The sequence below is a fragment of the Castor canadensis genome, chromosome 3, assembly GCF_047511655.1.
Source record: "Castor canadensis chromosome 3, mCasCan1.hap1v2, whole genome shotgun sequence".
NCBI classification, from domain to species: domain Eukaryota; kingdom Metazoa; phylum Chordata; class Mammalia; order Rodentia; family Castoridae; genus Castor; species Castor canadensis.
In genome coordinates, this window is record NC_133388.1 from 199,172,562 (window position 1) to 199,188,775 (window position 16,214).

The following is a 16,214-nucleotide window of genomic DNA, read 5'->3' on the forward strand; positions in this document are numbered from 1 at the left end:
GTCCCATTCACGGAACACATCAAGATGGCCATGAGAGGCAGTTTCATATCCAGATCTCAGTTATGAACACAGCTAAGCAATGCATGTTTTACACAGGACAAAACTGAGGTCCAGCAGTGATAGAGACCAGACCCAAGTGTGAGGTCTTTGTGCTGTGAGCTAGAAGGGCCATCACCGTGGCTGGTAGGCAGTCATCCTGGGAGTGTCCACAAGGGTCTGACACATGGTAGAGGTCCAATGAGTCTGGGACTTGCATCCTCCTGCACTGAAGTCTGTGGGTGGATATGGCATGACTGTGCAGTGAAGACCTTGGAATAGGCTGATGTGGGCTGGTCAGATATGTTTTCTTATCCTGTTTTTTGGGGGTTTTTTTGGCACTTGAACTCAGGGCCTACACCTTGAGCCACTCCACCAACCCTTTTTTGGAATGGGTTTTTTTTTTTTTTTTTTTTTTTGAGATAGGGTCTTGTGAACTATTTTTCCTGGCTGGCTTGGAACCAAGATCCTCCTGATATCTGCCTCCTGAGTAGCTGGGATTACAGGTGTGAGCCTCCAGCACTGGGCTTGACCATGAGCTTTTTAAGCATATGGATCTTGCCTGGTATTTCCTCACTTAGCCAGAGTCCTTGTCTGGCAGAGTGCCTGGAATATAGAAAATATAGGCACACCAACTGGCCTGTGGCTGACCACGGATTAGGAAAGGGAGATTGCTCCCAGGAGTTTAATGCAGGTTTGTTACCCAGGAGTTAGAAGGACTGGGGCGACAGAAGAAGCCAAGTGAAGGTGGTGGAGGATGGATAACTGCAAGGAGTGAGGGAGCAAAAGGGAAAATCGTGTGGCCCTGGCCAGGAGTGGCAGTGCTACTGGACTGTTATTGTGTATCCTGGGAGCCCACAAGGCCCAATCATGCCCCTTCTCTCACTTTCCTGGCTCCCACCTATGCCAGAACCCAACTGATGTTAAGCTGAGTGATGACAGACAAAATCCACAAGTCTGTCCCCCTCCCTTTGTAAAATCTCGATTATCCTCCTCTTTATTAACCCTTCAATTCCACAGTGCTGCACTGAGCACCATTATTAAGCTTCATGTTTAACAAGGTAGTAAAAGTAGACCTGAAGTTGTGATGCATGCTGGGCAGCTTATGTGTTTGGGGGAGGGAAGGAATAGACACTGGGGGAAGAGGGGCACAAGACCAGTAAGGCATATTGGGCCTTGGCCATAGAGTGTCACTGCGGTGAGCTGGCTGGGTGAGCTTGGAAAAGGCCTCCTTCCCTGGCAACTTCTTTGGTTAGTCTTTCCTGAGTGCTAGGGGCCATCTTTCTGGTATTATCCTGGGCCAGGCCCCCATTTTTCAGAGTACTCCGCTCTCTGGCTCATCCGTGTTCTGTTCTTCTCTCTTGGATTCCATCCTCACAAGATGCTTAAGTCTCTCTCCCTATAGAAAAAGAACATCGTGCTGCAGTGTTTGCAAGGCCCCCACTTTGCCTTCTCAAACCCTCAGTTCCCCAAAGGGCAGCTTGATTTCCACATGTGACAGAGATCTGTTAGGCCTGATGCAGGCGGCTGACCACTTCCTTTTTCTCAAATGCTGTTTCACTTCTTGGGCTTCCAGAATACACTACCACACCTTTCTTTTGGTCTGAGAACATATCCAGTTGATTTCAGCCTCTGGGTCTTTGCAGGCGCCCAGTCTCCTCTGGTCTCCGTGAATTCTTTCCACCTTTGCTTTCCGCACCAATGTCCGCCCCTTTACAGCACTTGGTGTTCGCTGTTGTCTTACTGTTTACCTGCCGAGGTTCTTGGATCGCAAGGGCAGGACCTGATCATCTTGATTCCCGTGGTTTGTTGGTAGACTGAAAGCTCACCTCTGATGGCATGCGTCTGTATACCTATTTGCCTAAGCGTCCGTGACCCAGGGTCTCTCTCCTCTGTTTGTTGGGTGTTCGGTGGTTTTTCTTTTTTTGGTGGTGGTACTTGAGTTTGAACTCAGGACCTCACGCTTGCTAGACAGGGCTGTATCACTTGAGCCACTGTGCCAGCCCGTTGTTGTGATGGGTATTTTCACATCACAAAAGCGAATTGCCTGACTGGCTCCAAACCGCGATCCTCCTGATCTCTGCCTCCTGAGTAGCTAGGATTATAGGCGTGAGGTACCGGTGCCAGATTTGTTCCGTGTGTTTATCTGTGAGAGATATCGGAACACGACAGTGCAGTCCTGGACGGCTGCACCTGGCGTGTGCACCTGGACACTTGTTTGCAAATGCTCGCTCTGCGCGCACTTGAGCGCAATGACGCGCCCACACTGTCCCCTTCGGGACCTGTGGGGCCGTCTGCGGGTTCCGGGATGTTCACGTGTCGTATGGAGACAGCCTGCTGGGTGCAAATGCGCCGGGGGACAGCGTCTGCACAGACGCCGCCTCGCGCTCGGCCCCGCCCCCACCTCCCTCGGGGGCAGTGCCACAGCCCAACAGTCCAGGTACGGCTGGTCACGGGGCGGCTGAGGGCGGTACCCGGGGGCGGGGGGGGCGGGGGAGGAGGGAATATGGGGCTAGCGTGAGGGACATGACTGCGACCAATAAAGCGTGAAGATCTGGTGAAGGCGGGACTAGACTGCCGCGCGCCAGGCAGCGATTGGTCAGAGTGTCTCGGGGGCGGGCTTGGAGCGAGGCTCCGCCCACTCCAGGCCGCGGAAAGCCGGGAGGGCGGTGCCCGGGCTGCGGTGGCCGCGGCTGCTCAGGTAAACGGCAGGAGGGGACACTTCTTTGGTGGCGCCGGGGAGGCGTCCTCTGGGAACCTGGGCTGGAAAGCCTTGGGGCTGCCTCTTTTGCCTGGCTGCACGGGAAGACGACTCGAGGGCCGCTTTTCCAAGGTCAGCGGGCTGGCGTCCGGAGGTCCTGGGCTTTTGGGGCCGGGCCCGCCCCTTCACCTCGGCTCGGGTGGGCCTGGCGCCCTGCGGGGCGGACTTGGCCTCGTCACACCCGGAAGAGAGGCCCGGGAGCTTGCGACCCAACTCCTCCTCGAGGGGCGCGTGGTCCACGTCCCTGCGCCCCTCGCGCGGCTGCCAGCGGCCCCCCTCTGATGGACTAAGCCTGAACCCTGAGAGCCGCGAAGCCAGTGCAGCCGGGGGAAGGCAGGCTTTGCGCGTTCTCTTCGAGGGTTAAAGAGGGATCTGAAGCACCTTTGTCCAGGGTAGGCCACAAAGCAGGGAGGGCAAGGTGAGAGCTAGGTGGTGCTGAGCTGCAGCTGGCTTTCCGGATTTGAGGTTCCGATTTTCCTGCAGCGTCAGTGCAGCTGCGGGGTAGGGCTCCATTCTGCACAGCTGTCAGAGGTCCCCTTTGCCAGCTCAGGGGGGCACTGGATGGAACCATAACCTCGTATGCCGTGAGGTAAGCACAAGAGGATCTGCTGTAGGCAGCGGCCTGAGGATGTGAACTGTAGCAGCTGTTGTGGTGAAGGATGGCTTTGAGGGGCCCTAGAGGCAGGACTACTTTGGAAGGGGATCTTGGTGCAAGTGGAGAAGGAGAGGGAAGAACAGGGGCTGGTGGTGCTGATTTCTGACCCAGATAGCTGAATGGTGATAATGCAGGAGAGAAATAGGTGGGGTAGGACTGGTGGGAGGTCAGGAGTGAAGATGGTGGGTTGAGTTTTAGAGCTGTTGGATTTGAGTGGCTATGATCATTTGGATGGAGACCCTGTGGAAATCACTGGTCATGGGCAAGTTCATTGGTGCATAAGTTTATTATGTGCTTGCTTGTGCAGTCTCTGCACAGATGCTACTATCAGCAGAATCCTCATTCCTGGGCCTCAGGCTTCGTGGCTTATATGAGTGGGTATCTGTGGTATGGTGTTAGAATGGAATGAGCTGAGGTTCAGCTACCCTTCTTGACTTTAAACTGACATCCAGGCTAACTGTGGCTTGTTCAAACCTGCATCTCACCATTTCTCCCTCCACCAGGGTTGATTGCTGTGTGCTAGGGGACACCAGCGGTCAGAGGTAAACCTGCGAGGCATGTGCTTGCTCACATTCATGAATATCTGTGTATGGGAAAGCAGGTGTCTTGTGCTTAAGTTTTTTCTCCTGAGGGTCCACAGAGGCCCAGGTGAGAATTGAAGTTGCTGTTCTTTGTGATCAACAATCCCAGGCCTCCTGACCTTGCTTCTCTGAGCTAAGTTGTTTAGAGTCAAAGACATCCTGTGCTCATGCCAGCTCACATAGGTTGATCCCCTTTCCTCACTGAGCTGGAGGAGTCACCTTGCTTCAGGGGTTCACATGTGAGTCCAGTGACACAGCTCCACGTGGCTTATGTTGAGAAACATAAGTGCCTGACTGCATCATCCTGGGTTATCAGCCCAAGTTCTTTCTGGTTACTCTGGAAGTTAACTGTTCTATGGCGCCTGTGCTAGGAGGAAAAGGCCCTTGGACTCCATGCCTGTGACCTCCTGCATCGGATGCTTCAGGCTGGCTCATTGCTACCTCTGGGCTGTGGTATGTGTAGGACTGAAACTGAGCCTTGCAGGTATTGGCTAAATTGTTTGTTGTTCTTTTGGATTTTGTGTGTGTGTGTGTATGTGTGGTACTGGGGCTTGAACTCAGTGCTTCATGTTTGCTAGGCAGATGCTCTACCACTTGAGCCACTCCACCAGCCCAATTTTGGCTAAATGTGTAAGCAAGAGAATGCAGCATCTTTATTTTGTCTAAGTATATGTACTGTGAGCAGGTGTGGTGACATGTGGCTATATCCTAGCACTTAGGAGGCTGAGGCAGGAGGAGTATCACTCAGGAGTCTGAGGCCAGCCTGAACTACATAGCGAGACTTTAAGACTTTGTCTCAAAGAACAAAACAAAACAAAAAAAGGAAAACAAAAGAACCTGAACACTACATAGGTAGGGAAGACCTCGTCAACTCTACCTACCTACCTTCTCCTGTTAGTTTTATTATTGATTTTTAAGTTTACCTAGACCCTCAATTGGCATTTGGGTTTGTTTTCTTTCTTTTCTTTCTTTCTTCTACTGGGGTTTGAACTCAGGGCCTACACCTTGAGCCACTCCACCAGCCCTTTTTTTGTGAAGGAATTTTTTGATATAGGGTCTCACAAACTATTTGCCTTGGCTGGCTTAAAACTGTGATCCTCCTGATCTCTGCTTCCTGGCTAGATTACAGGCATGAGTCATGGGTGCCGGCTGGGTTGCTTTTCTAAATCTACATACGTAAATGTTTATACACTAGTGTGAGGGCATACATAGGTGATGTAGAAAAATACAAATACTTGACCATTCAGGCTTGTAGGGGCCACTCCTCAGGCTCTGTCACTGGTAGCAGTGCCCAGGCAGTCCTTGTCCTCAACCATCTGCTGCTCACAGAGTGAGCACCATGTCTGGATTTACTCCAAGTCAAAGTCTGTTACTAGAGATGCCTAATCATTAGTACTTACAGATAGGACAGCACAGGAAGGCTCCACACTTGCTGATGATCATGCATTAAGCTGGCTCTAACACTGACTGACTCCTTAGCTAACCACTGTACCACACAAACCATCAGCTCTGGAAAGACAACAGGACACATCTGCTCGTCCTAAGGGCTGGTCAATATAGTCCCTGTAAGTCTGTTGGCTTTTTCTTCTGAGAATGCCTAGGTGTCTCTTATCCTTTTTCTTATTTATCTTAATGATGCACAAGCTCTTTGCTTGTTAATACTAGGCATATTAGCCTCATATATATTTGTGAATGATTTGTTCTACCTTTTCTTTTTCCATAATTATTCTTAAAATTAAAAATTTTATTTGTGTTGTACAACATGTTTTGAAATGTGTGTATGTTGTGGAATGACTGAACCAAGCTAATTAATATATGCATTACCTCACATGCTTATTTATTTGTGGACAGAACAGTTAAAATCTACTCTCAGCAATTTTTAAATGTACCATATGCTGTTATTAACTATAGTTTGTACAATAGATCTCTTGAACTTATTCCTCTTGCCTTACTGAAACATTGACTCCTTTGACCAATTTGTCCTCAACCCCCCATTCCTGGTAACCATCATTCTATTCTGTGCTTCTATGAGTTCAACTTTTTTAGATTCTGCATATGAGTGAAATCATGAGGCATTTGTTTTTCTGTGACTGGCTTATTTCACCCTACATGATGTAAAGCTTTTATGCCTGGCACCACATTTTCTTTATTCATTCATCTGTGTTGGACACAGGTTGATTCCATATCCTGGCTTCTGTAAATGACGCTGCAGTGAACATGGGAGTGCAGATGTCTCTTTGATATAAAATTATTCTTTTCCTTTGGATATATACTCAGTACTGGAACTCATGGATCATGTGGTAATTTTTTTTTTTTTTTGAGTACTCTTTATACTGTTTTCCATCATGGCTGTACCAATTCACATTCCCATCAGCAGTGTGCAAGGGTTCCCTTTCTTCACATCTTCACCAACATGTTTTTCATCTCTTCTGCTTTTTTTTGAGGGGGGGAGGGCAGGGAGCTGCGGTTTGAACTCAGGGCCTACACTTTGAGCCACTCTACCAGCCCTTTTTTTTGTGAAGGGCAAATAGGGTCTCACAAACTATTTGCCCGGGCTGGCTTCAAACCGAAATCCTCCTGATCTCTACCTCCAAAGTAGCTAGGATTATAGGTGTGAGCCACCTAGCTTCCAGCTTCATCTCTTCTTTTTGATTATAACATTTTAGTTTCCTTCCTTCCTTCCTTCCTTCCTTCCTCCCTTCCTTCCTTCCTTCCTCCCTCCCTCCCTCCTTCCTTCCTTCCCTCTCTCCCTCTTTCTCTCCTTCTCTCCCTCCCTCCCCTTCCTTCCTAGTACTGGTGTTTGAACTTGGCTTTGTACTTGCTCCCTACCACTTGAGGTACTCTACCTCTTGAGTCACTACACCAGCCCTAGTCTTCCCTTCTGTTCCCTTCCCTTCCCTTCCCTCCCCTCTGCTCCCATCTTCTTTTCTTTTGAGGTAGGGGATTGAACCAAGGGTCTCACACATGCTAGACAAGTACTGTACCACTAAACTATATCCAACCCTAATTGTAGCCCTTCTAAAAGGTGTGAAATGATAGCTCATTGTAGTTTCCTCCTAAAACTGAAGAAAGGACTTTATTGTGGGCAAGAGGATGCAAATAGTTAAAACAGTCAAAGCTTATCTGGCTTTTTTTTTTTTTTTTTTTGTGGGACTGGGTTTGAAATCAGGGCAAAGCAGGCGTTCTGCAGCTTGAGCCACACCTCCAGTCCATTTTACACTGGTTATTTATTTATTTATTTATTTTGCAGTACTGGGGTTTGAACTTAGGGCCTACACCTTGGGCCACTCCACCTGCTCTTTTTTTGTGATGGGTTTTTTGAGACAGGGTTTCGAGAACTATTTTCCCTGGCTGGCTTGGAATGGTGATCCTCCTGATCTGTGCCTCCTGAGTAGCTAGGATTACAGGTGTGGCCACCAGCACCTGGCAGTTTTTAGTTTCTTACCGTTAAGTGATGTTAACTATAAGTTTTTCTTGCCAGATGCCGGTGTCTTACGCTTGTAATCCTAGCTACTCAAGAGGTAGAATCAGGAGCATGGTGGTTCAAAGCAAGCCCAGGCAAATAGTTTGAGAGACCCTATCTCGAAAATACCCAACACAAAATTAGGGCTTGAGAGGAATGGCTCAAGTGATAGAGCCTAGCAAGGGTGAGGCCCTGAATTCAAATCCCAGTACTGCCCTCACCACCCCCCCCAAAAAAAAATCCTGTATGTCTTTATTAAGTGCTCTTCACCACACTTAAGAAGCTCCCTCTATTACCAGCGATTTGTGTGTGTGTGTGTGTGCGTGTGGGTCTGGGGTTTCAACTCGGTGTCATGCTTGCAAACCTCTATTCCTAGTTTGCTAAGAATTTTTATCATAAGTGGATGTTGGATTGTGACAAACATGCCTTTTTTTTGTATTTACTGAGATGATCATAGCATTTTTCTTCTTTTTTTGGAGGGTGGGGAGTGCCCGAATTTGAACTTACGGCTTCAGTTTACCAATCAGGTGCTCTACCACTTGAGCCATGCTTCTAACCCTTTTTGCTTTAATTATTTTTTGAATAGGGTTTGGTGTTTCTGGCGAGGCTAGCCTGGACTGCTTCCTTCTATTTATGCCTCCCAAATAGATGTAATGACAAGTGCACCACCATGCCCAATTTATTGGTTGAGATGGTGGTGGGGGGTGTCTCCCTAACTTTTTGCCTGGGCTGGCCTTTAACTGCAATCCTCCCAATCTCTTTCTCCTGAATAGTTAAGATTATAGGCTTGAGCTACCTTTCCTGCCCACTCATTTTTCCTTTTTAGTTTATTAATGTTATGAATGACACTGTCGGAATTCTTAAGATACTACAACATTTTATTCATAAAATAAACCCCATTTAGTTATGGTATATTATTTTTTACATGTTGAATGTGATTTGATAAAATATTGTTAAGAATTTTACATCTGTGTCCAGGAGGGATAGTGGCCAGTAGTTTCTGTGTAATCTGTCTGATTTTGTTGTGAGAGGAATGCTGGTTCTATAGAATCACCTGGAAAGTGTTCTCTTCAGTTTCTCTGGAGTTTAGTACTGTTGGGTTAGTCAGTTTTCATCACTGTGAACAAATACCTGAAATGAACAACTTAAAAGGAGGCAAGATTTATTTTAGCTCATGGTTTTAGAGGTTTCAGTCCATGATCAGCTGACTTCTTTGTTTTTAGGCTTGTGGTGAGGCAGAAACATCATGGTGGAAGAGCATGGCAAAAGAAAGCTGCTCACCTCACCACAGCCAGGAAGCAGAGAGCCAGGAAGGGGCCAGGGACAAGATATCCCCTTTAAAGGGGTACCCCAAGTGACTTTCTTCCTCCAACTATGCCCCACCTCCTAGATTCCTCCATCTCCCAATAATGCAATAAAATTATGAGGCCCTTCAGTGGATCAATCTACAGATTAGGTCCAAGCTCTCAGGATCCAGCTGCCTCTCAGTGATTGGATCCCCTAAGCCTTCAACCCAGGAGCCCTTTGGGGGATACTGCACATCCAAGCCATAACAAATAGTTGGTTTTCTTTCTTCTTTGAATGTTTGGTAGAATTTCTCTGGGATGCCGTCTACACTTTGCGGTGTTAGAAATATCTTTAAGATATTGGGGTGTCACAGGAGAGATGACATTACTCAGAAGTCAATAGGCAAGGCAAAGTTACTTCTGCAGAAGGGTGCACACCAGGAAGTCTGGGAGGTATGTATATGGGGCAGGAGTCCAAAGGGGTTTTATCTGATGCCATGCTGTCCCTCTCCTGCCCCTGGATTGGGCAGGTTTCAGGCTCACAGTCTATGCGGTTGGCTAATTAGAAAGGGGCCAGGTTAGGAGGAGGCTTTGAGAATAAAGAAGTTTAAAAGTTCAGGGAAGCAATAATTGTTTTAGGTTGTCAGCTCTGGAACCAGGGTATCTAGCGGAATTCTTGCTCCGGCCCAGCTGAGGATAACAACCTTTTGTTCTTAATAGAAACTTTTATCACATTAAGCAGAGTCCATGAAGTGAGCATGTGGGAAGTAAATTAGTGAGACTGATGTTTGTGACATGGTGATTACTGATTAAATTCTTTGACAGAAAAAACCCAACCTGAGCTGATGCTCACAGTGGGAGGTTTTTACTCTGAGTTCAATGTCTTTATTAGATTTTAGGTTATCACTTGTCCTCCTCCTGCTCTTGGAGACAGGGTCTCAAATTTGCTATGTAGCCCCAGGCTGGCCTAGAACTGGTCATCCTCCTGTCTCCACCTCCCATGTGCTGTTATTACAGGTATGCTTCACCATACTCAGCTTTCTATTTCTCCTTCTCCTCCTTGGTTTCTTTTTTCAGTACTGAAGTTTGAAATCAAGGCCTGTGCTTGCCAGGCAGGGTTTGAGCCATCTTGCCAGCCCTTTTTTGGTTGGTTATTTTTATTTTTATTTATTTATTTTTGATGTACTGAGGTTTGAACTCAGGACTTAACACCTTGAGCCACTCCACCAGCTCTTATTTTGTGAAAGGTTTTTTCGAGATAGGGTCTTGTGAACTATTTGCCCAGGCCGACTTCGAACCACGAGCCTCCTGATTTTTGCCCCTTGAGTAGCTAGGATTATAGGCATGAGCCACTGGTGCCCAACTCCAGCCTTTCTTTTTTTCTTTTCCCCAATATTGGGGTTAGAACTCAGGGCCTTGTACTTGGTAGGCAGGTACTATATCACTTGAACCATGCCCCCAGGCCTTTTTGCTTTAGTTATTTTCCAGATAGGATCTCACATTTTTGCCAGGGCTGGCCTGAACTGCAATCCTTCTACCTAGGCCTCCTGTGTAGCTGACATGACAAGTGTGCCACCATGCCTAACTTATTCGTTGATATGCAGTCCCCCTCCTACCCCCACCCTGCTCTCCTTGGCCTCATTTGGGGATCATACCTTTGCATCCTGAGTAGCTGGGATTACAGGCATGAGCCACCATGCCTAGCTGCTATTTACTCTCTTCCCTCCTTCCCTCTTTCTGTTCCTCCTCCCTCTCCCTTTTCTCCTTCTCTTTCTCTTCCTCTTCTTCTTCTTTGAACACAGGGCCTTCCTTATACTTGCTAGGCAAGTGCTCTATCACTTGAGTTATGCTACACTCCCCATTATGTCCCGTTTTTAAATTTTGTTTTTGAGATAAGATCTCATTAACTTTTCCTGGACTGGCCTTGAACTTGCCATCACCTCCTGAGTAGCTGGGATTACAGTCACATACTACCACACCCGGTTTTCTATTTCTTCTTGAAGGAACTTTGGTAGTTTATGTCTTTAATACTATGCCTGCTTCTTTAAGTTGTTGAATTTACTGACATAAAGTTGTTGAGAGTGTATTCTTACTATCCTTTTTTTTTTTTTTTGCGGTACTGGGGCTTGAACTCAGGGCCTTCACCTTGAGCCACTCCACTAGCACTTTTTTTAATGAATGTTTTTTTTGAGATGGGGTCTTGTGAACTATTTGCCGAGCTGGCTTTGAACCAAAATCCTCCTGATCTCTGCCTCCTGAGTAGCTGGGATTACAGGCATGAGCCACCGGCTCTTATTTTCCTTTTCAGTTTCTTTAGAATGTGTTTTGATGTCACCTCTCTCATTCCTGACATTGGTAATTTGTTCTTTTATTAGATGGGGCTGAACTTGGAGTCATGCCCCCCAGCACTGGTAATTTGTTCTTTTTTCCTGACCAATTAGGCTAGAGGTTATCACATTTATTGATGTCGTATTACCTAGGTTTTGGTATCATTGATTTTTTTCCTGCTCTGTTTTTGGCTTCTTTATGTGCTAACATTATTTCCTTTCTTTTGCTTCATTTGGGTGTCTAGTTTCTTTTCTTTTCTTTTTTTTTTGGTGGTCCTAAAGTTTGAACTCCGGGCCTCACACTTGCTAGGCAGGTGGTGCTTTACCATTTGAGCCATTCCACCAACCCTGTTTTGTGTTGACTCTTTTCAAGATAGGGTCTCATGAGATACTTGCCCAGGCTAGCTTTGAACTGTGATGCTCTTGATATCTGCCTCCTGAGTCGCTAGGATTACAGGCATGAGCCACTGGTGGCCAGGTAGATGTTTAGTTTCTTTCTTCCCTTATTTTTTGGTTTTTGAGACAGGGTCTCACTATGTAGCCCAGGCTTGCCTTGAATTTGTAATCTTCCTGCCTCAGCTTCCTGAGTTTCTGGGATTACAGCCTAGATCTGGGTATCTGGTTTCTTTCTTTCTTTTTTTTTTTTTTTTTTTCTTTTTTGGTGGTAGCGGTGTTTGAAGTCAGGGCCTTATGCTTGCGAGGCGGGGTGTTCTACCACTTGAGCCACTTTGCCAGCTGTTTTGTGTTATGTATTTTCGAGATAGGGTCTTGAGAACTATTTGCCTAGGGCTGACTTCAGACCACTATCCTCTTTATCTCTGCCTCCTAAGTAGCTGGGATTATAGGTGTGAGCCTGGCACCTGGCTCCAGTTTCTTAAGAAAGAAATTGAAATCATTCCTTTTCTAACATAGACATTAAGTGCTATAAACTGCCACGTTTTTATGTCTTTTCGTTTTTATTCATTTCAATATGATTTTTAATTTCATTTTTGATACTTTTTTATTATCCCTCCATTATTTCAAGGCATATTAAGTAGTTTCTAAAATACTTAGGGATTTCTCAGACATCTTTCTTGTATTGGTTTTTTTAGTTCTATTGTGGTCAGAGCGCCTACTTTGTATGTCCTCAATTCTTTGATGCTTATTGAGACTTTGTTGCATTGCCCAGAATATGGTCAGTGTTGGTAATTTCCATACGCTTTTAAAAATAATATGTATATCCTAGTTGGGTGGTGACGCTTGTAATCCAGCACTCGGGAAACTAAGGCAGGAGAATTGTGAATTCAAAGCCAGAGTGGGCTATATAGTGAGACTCTATCTCAAAAAAATAAAAAAAAAGAAGAAATAAAGATAAATTTAAAAAGCATATATATACTAGTGTTCCTACTATTGTTGGAGTACTCTATGACTTCTGCTTAGGTCAATTTGATTGATAGTATGGTTCACATCTATATTCTTACTAATTTTCTTCCATTTGTTCCATCAATCATAGAGGGATGCTTGTTTATTTATTTGGGGGTTTTTGGTGGTACTGGGGCTTGAACTCCAGAGCCACATGCTCTACCACTTGAGCCATACCCAGCCCAAGAGAGGGATGTTTAAATCTTTAATTTGGATTTATCTGTTTGTCTTTGTGTAGTTATTAGTTTTTGCTTTGTATATATGTGCATATATGTATATACATGTGGTGCTGAGGTTTTATCTCAAGGTTTCATGCTTGCTGGTCATGTGCTCTACCACTTGAGCCACTCTAACAAGTCCTTTTTTTGTGTTGAGTATTTTTGAGATAGGGTCTTGTGAACTATTTGCCAGACTGGACTTGAACCTTGATCCTCCTGATCTGTGCCTCCTGAGTAGGTAGGGCTACAGGAGTGAGCTACCAGTGCCTTGCTTTGTATATTTTGAAGTTCTGTTAGTAGGTGCATAAATATTCGAGATTGTTATGTGTCTGAAATCTATTTTGTCTTCACCTCAGCTTTCTTATGAATAGTTTGGCCTTTGCTGTTTACTCTTTTTTATTTTTTATTTTTTTGACTTTTACTCTTGACCTCTTTTGTTAGTATGTTCAGTCTCTCAAAGATGTGAAGTACAGTTATAGTAACTGTATAGTAACTGTACAGTTACTATAGTAACTGTATAGTAACTGTCCACGTTTCCTTGCCCACTAATTCTTTCCTTTGTGTCATTTCCAAGTCAACTTGTATTGACTGGTTCATCTTCACTAAGGTTTTGTTTTGTGTTCCTGTAAGTTTTGGTTGGATACCATTGTTATTTTATCTTGTTGGTTCAGGATATTTTTGTGCTCCTGACTTCATTCTTGAGCTTTGTGGCTAAGTTATTTAGAAACAGTTTGATGCTTTCAGGTTTCTTTCTTTCTTTTTTTTTTTTTTGTGGTACTAGGGGGCTGATGATCTAAGGGCCTGGTGCTTGCTAGGCAGGCATTCTACCACTTGAGCCACTCCGCCAGCTTCTACTTTCAGGTTTTACTCTTCTTTGTTTTTTGTTTTTTAGATTAGAAGACCAGAATACCATTTAGTCTAGGACTAAATTTATCTCATTACTGAGGCAAACCCTTCTGAGCACCCCATTGCTGCTCTGTGGGTTATGGTGCTTTCCACTCCCAGATGTCATTTCGACTAATCTTTTTTGAGTGGCTTTCCCCAGCCACGAGTAGTTTCCTCTACATAAAGCACTTGTATTAGTTTTCTTTTAAAAGTAATGATTTATTTTGGTATTGGAGCTTGAACTCAGGGCCTTGAGCTTGTTAGGCAAGTACTCTACCACTTGAACCACTCCACCAGTACTAATTTTATAATGTTGCTATAACAAATTACTCAGAAGTTTTAAATAACACAAATTTATTAACTTAAAGTTCTTTAAGCATGGATCTCATTGGGCTAAAATCCAGGTGTGGGTTGGGCTGTATTCCTTTCTGGCGGCTCTAGATCTGTTTCCTGTTTTCAGATTGTTGGTAGATTGTGGTTCTTTGCATCTGTAGGATGAAGTCCTTATTTACTTTCCCTCTATGAGCTGAGGTCCATGCTAGTCTTCTGTAGCCACCCACGTTCCCTGTCTCTCTCACCCTCCTTTCTCCAAAGCCACAGTGGTGGGTTGAGTCTCATGATCATGAATTTCTTCTCCCTCTTCTGTCTCTTCTGTCTGACCTAGCTGGGAAAAGTTTTCTGCTTTTAAGGACTCACATGATCAGGTTGATCTCACCCCATAAAACAGAATAATCTCATTTCAAAGTCTTTGCCCTTAATCTCATCTGCTAACTCCCTTTGCCACATAAGAGAATATGTTCATAGATTCTGTGCATTAGGGTGTGGGTGTCTTTGGGGCCACTACTCTGCTATCCCGGCACTGATTAGAAACTTACTTAGTGCCTCGAGGACCCTCTGCAGGTTTCCAGATCTCTCTCTGGGTGTGTAGTCAACTTTCCAATACAAAATAAAACACCTGGAATAGTTAACTTATAAAGACAAAAAGGAGCTGCGCACCAGCGGCTCACACCTGTAATCCTAGATACTCAGGAGACAGAGATCAGGAGGATCATGGTTTGAGGCCAGCTTGGGCAAATAGTTCTAGAGACCCTGTCTCAAAAAAACCCATCACAAAAAAAAGGGCTGGTGGAGTGCCTCAAGGTGTAAACCCTGAGCTCAAACCCCATTACTGCAAAAAAAAAAAAAGAAAAAAAAAAGAAAAAAATTATTTTGGCTAATGGGTTTAAAGGTTCCAGTCCATGGTCAGGCACACCCATTGCTTTTAGGACTCTGGCGGGGTTGCTCAATAGAAATGGTGGGGAACATGTAGCTGAAGAAAACCACTCACTTTGGAGCCAGGAAGCAAAAGAGGGAGAAGAAGGGGCTTGGGTCTTACAACCCCCTTTGGATGCACACCCCCAGTGCCCTAAGACCCTACCTCCTACAAGTCCCACCACCTCCCAACCTTCCCACCTTGGGGACCTTTGGGGGACATTTATAAAGCTATACCACTAGGCAGCTCTCTCTGGACTAGAGCCTGGAAACCAACTTCCTTGGAGTCCACCAGCCCTCTTGATTTTGTCTCTTCAACTTAGGTGTTTGCCCAGCCTCTCTTGAGCTGTTTTGAGGCTTCAAAGCCTGGATGCTGTCTCTAAGCAGTGTGCTGGGACAGTTGCAAGGCTTGCTTTCCTGCCTCTCAGGGCCTACTGACCTTCGTTTTCTGATGTCCAGCACCTGACAACTGCAATTTAATATGTTTTGTCCAGTTTTTTGGGTCTGGTCAGGAGGGTAAGTTGGTCTCTGTCACTCTCATCTAGGCTGGGGGCAGACGACTCCTGGTGCTTGTTCATTTTCTTTTGCTTCTGTTTGAGCTGAGTGAGGGCCACTGCTCCACATGTGTGAGAAGTGCTCCTGGGGGGAGGTTGGATTTTCCTTTGCATCTGGATGGAGTCAGAGGCATTCCCAGACCAAAGTATCTGTCCCTGCCCTGTGTTTCATAGACTCAGCCTAGGCGAGGGACTTGGGACTTCAGATTCCACACAGCTGTGTCCTTGCCTTTGCGAAGAGTGTTGTACGGGCTCTCAGGGGTCCGTCCCATACATCCCATGCCCTGCCTGACAGCCACTGCACTTTTTAGATGCTTTCCAGGGTGAAAGGGGCAACGCTGCATTGATGCTACCATCATCAAGCCAGAGCACTCTGTCTGCCTTCTGTCTTCCAGGGTCCCTGGGAGCTTCTGGTCTGTTAACTTTATCTTTTCTGCTCTTACCAGTTTATTCTTTTAAAATATGCATCTCTTTTGTCATTTTCTTGGAGTTTGGTGGGGTGGGTGAATACTTGGGATCAGCCTACCTTCTTGAACTGAATTCTCACTTTTTTTTTTTAATTCTTCCACCTTCCAAGACTGATGTAATTTCTCACTTCTCCTTCCTGTGTGTGCACAGAGGGATGTCCTGTGAGATGTCCTACCTGGTCAGGGGTGGATCATGGCATCTCTTCTCACGGAATAAGTTGTTAGGAAAGAGTGATGGGTAGGAGGTGATCAAGAGGATGAAGGGACTGGTGGAATAACAAGAGAATAAAGGGCATAGACATTAGAGTGAAGCTGGCTGTCATGCTGAA

The 16,214-nt window shown here is 45.6% G+C and overlaps 1 protein-coding gene across 15 annotated transcripts in view; it reads left to right on the forward strand.

Moving 5' to 3' along the window:
• The window catches only part of Mroh1 (maestro heat like repeat family member 1), a 74,218-nt gene that overhangs the window by 1,910 nt on the left and 56,094 nt on the right, over positions 1-16,214 (forward strand). For 7 of the 15 annotated variants that reach the window (XR_012446479.1, XM_074069437.1, XM_074069445.1 and 4 more), the window contains exon 1: positions 2,644-2,737. The exons of 1 other annotated variant lie outside the window; for it this stretch is intronic. The gene's annotated coding sequence lies outside the window, so the exon portion shown is untranslated. 7 more of the 15 variants (XM_074069438.1, XM_074069447.1, XM_074069439.1 and 4 more) reach the window with 6 other exon arrangements.